Source organism: Ananas comosus, unplaced genomic scaffold (genome assembly GCF_001540865.1).
Source record: "Ananas comosus cultivar F153 unplaced genomic scaffold, ASM154086v1, whole genome shotgun sequence".
Taxonomy (NCBI): Eukaryota; Viridiplantae; Streptophyta; class Magnoliopsida; order Poales; family Bromeliaceae; genus Ananas; species Ananas comosus.
In genome coordinates, this window is record NW_017891797.1 from 9,348 (window position 1) to 12,603 (window position 3,256).

Consider the following 3,256-nt stretch of genomic DNA (forward strand, 5'->3'; position numbering starts at 1 on the left):
TACCCCGAGAGGGTAAATTTGAAACAAATCGATGTCAACGCTCACAAGAACCAAAACCGGAACAATATTAGACTACTCAGTTGCTCAATAACAGTATAACTTTGCAACGAGTACTTTTTCTCATTCTATCGAACAAAGAGTTAAACCTAATTATATTGTTCTATTATGCCCCGAAAGAGTAAATTTGGAACGAATCGATGTCAATGTTCACAAGAACAAAAATCGGAACAACATTAGACTACTGAGTTGCGCCCTAACAGTATAACTTTGCAAGGGGTACTTTTTCTCATTCTATCGAACAAAGAGTAAAATCTAATAATATTGTTCTATTATGCCCCTAGAGTGTAAATTTGGAACGAATCGATGTCAGCGTTCACAAGAACCAAAACCGGAACAACATTAAACTACTCAGTTGTGCCCCAACAGTATAACTTTGCAACGAGAACTATTTTTCATTCTATCGAACTAGAAGTAAAAGCTAATTATAATGTTCAATTATGCCCCGAATGTTGTAATTTCGAACGAATCGATGTCAACGTTCACAAGAACCAAAACAGGAACAACATTAGACTAAGCTAGTAATAAGCCGCGAGAGATTAAATTTGAAACGAATCGATGTAAACGCTCACAAGAACCAAAACCGGAACAACATTAGACTACTCAGTTGCGCCCTACAGTATAACTTTGCAACAAGTACTTTTTCTTCTCTTAGTGGACACACATAATGTCCCTAAAATTTTTTTAAAAAATAAGATTTTTTTTTAATAGTGACACTTTATGAAGTGTCCCATTGTGCATTCAAAGTATAATAGTTTATTTATACATGTAGTTAGTAATTTAAACTTTAGTAAAGTAAACTACATCTCAAAATATACATTAAGCAATGAAAAAAAAAAAAAACAATCAACAAAAGTTTCTTAAATTGTATTAAAATGATAAAACTAAATAAAAAATTTCACAAAGAACAATGACCACTCACATTATAACAAACAAACGGCACTGAAAAAAAACAAAAAATAAAAATTGTATGATAAACAAAATCAAAAAAGGCATAAACGCATTCTGATCGCTCCACGATTTATACTTGGACCTGCACATTAAATAACATTTGAGTTAATTCAAATTTATGCAACATTCTTAATTTGCCAAAGCCTTAAAAAAAGAATAGTGCACTACCTATGTTCTGTAACAAGAAAATGCAACAGAATTCCGCAATAAATTGAAACAAATCATTTCCGTCGAAATTAGTACCGAGACATTAATAATCCAATTTAAAACTGTCGGATCAAATTGACACAAGAAACACTGCACAAAATAATTAAGTTATACCATTTGTTGTTCTTCAACTATCAAATGAATAATGTTAAACTGTTTTAAACTAATGCATATACAAAACCGGATAATTTTCTTTAAACAGAAGTTCTAAAAAAAAATTGTTTTCACTGCCCATCCAGCCCCAAATGGGTATTAAGATTTGTAAGTCATAGATATCTAAGTCCACGTGGTTCTTTAGATAAAAGTACTGCTCTACCTTGTGCAGATTCATGATCATTACGTTAGATAAGACTCTAAATAGAGCAGACCATAACTAGAATGATAAGGCGAGTAATGAAGGATGAAGTTAGTTCTATAGAAAAGTTAAAACAGAAACGACAATATTGGTGAAGAGTGCTTGAGCTAATATTTTCCGGTTTTAGTTTTAAAAAAGAAACTTTCTATGAGCAAGTCAAATTACAAAATGTAAGCACAGAAAGGCCAACATTTTACAAAACAGATAATCAGATGCAACATAAGAAGCTATCTTTTCCATACAAAAAGAAACTTACTGAGCCTTCAGCAATATCAACACGAACATAGTAACCGATTTTAGCCTTGTCCCATTTTATGAGGTCAATACCCTATACAGGAAGAGTGGTCAGTATTTAGAAAAAAATGACGCAAAATTTATTGATGAATAGGGGTTAAAGATAATATCAATAGGCGAAGATAATGCACACGACTCACTTCGCAAATGCATCAACCCACGACGTGCATATGACTGAATGAGTAAACTCTTAATCTGTAAAATAAGAAGAACAATAAGCAACTCGGCAATCAGCTTAACCAACTAAATTCTATTACCTGCTTAGTGGTAGATGCCATACTTGCAAAACTACTTCTATATCAAAAATCATCTTTTTGATAGCTCGGACCATGTCTTCATGTACATGACTCTCACAATGAAATCAAACAAAAAGTTACTAACAAAATCAAACAAAAAGAGCCTCTTAAAATTATGATTAGAAAGTCACTTACATCAATCTCCAACACCACGCCATACCATAAGAAGAAAGTTACTAACAAATTTAGGTCCTACAATAAGTTAAGGTATAGAAGTATGATTACACAAAGCACCCTATAAATGCAACAGGAGATTTACATTAGGTCTTAATAAAATGATGATCTTAGAACTTAACCATAGTAATTATGCGCAAAACTTTGAAATGTAACGTAGACAAGAAAATAATACTTTAGGTCTACAAATTTAGGTCCTACAAATTTAGTTAATGTTGTAATAAAAAGAAAACCACCCAAAAAAGAGGTAGAAAATAGTAAACAGAACCTAAAAGGACAATAATAGCTTCACTTATTAGCCAGGTCCAACTAGTAGATGTACTGCAATAAACTAATCTCCAGCAGAGAGAAAAGTCTAAGCTACATTTTCTACAGCTTTTTGATAACAACTATTATGGAAAAGTCTAAGCTACATTTTACATAGCTTTTTGCTATCACCCCAACTCCATAACCTTCAAAAATCCAATTGCGCAAACTACATAGCTAGAATATTACTAACTCAGAGAGCCAATCACTCCAAAATCTTAAGCTAATAGATAAATAAAACCTCATAGGCCAAAATTTTGATTTCTAATCAACGTAAGATTAATATACTTCAACACCACATAAGTAAACTAACATCATTTGAGAATCAAACTATCATGAGAATTCATTAGGTCACTGAAAATGTATTCCACTGCGACTTGAGCATAGCAAGCTCCGTTTCTGTTTCAATAGGGTCCATCTTTCAGGTTCAGTTAAACAGCATCATCAAACAGAGAGACAAATGCCAAAACAAACTCGTTCAGCTCACCATCTCTGGATTGCAGGAATAGCAACAATTTCGACATCACTTTGCAGAACCACTACGGAAATCAACTGCTGCAACATCTCCAAAACATCTTAAAATGGTAATTTCACACATGGATAGTAACAGTCAATC

At 32.7% G+C, this 3,256-nt stretch overlaps 1 long non-coding RNA gene across 1 annotated transcript; it reads right to left on the reverse strand.

The window, feature by feature from the left end:
- Nucleotides 1-1,033: 1,033 nt before the first annotated feature.
- LOC109705155 lies at nt 1,034-3,250 on the reverse strand. Its single transcript, XR_002214645.1, has 3 exons — nt 2,005-3,250; nt 1,827-1,898; nt 1,034-1,090 (listed from the first exon to the last, which is right to left on the reverse strand). It is a non-coding gene; the product is annotated as an uncharacterized LOC109705155 (long non-coding RNA).
- Nucleotides 3,251-3,256: the final 6 nt, after the last annotated feature.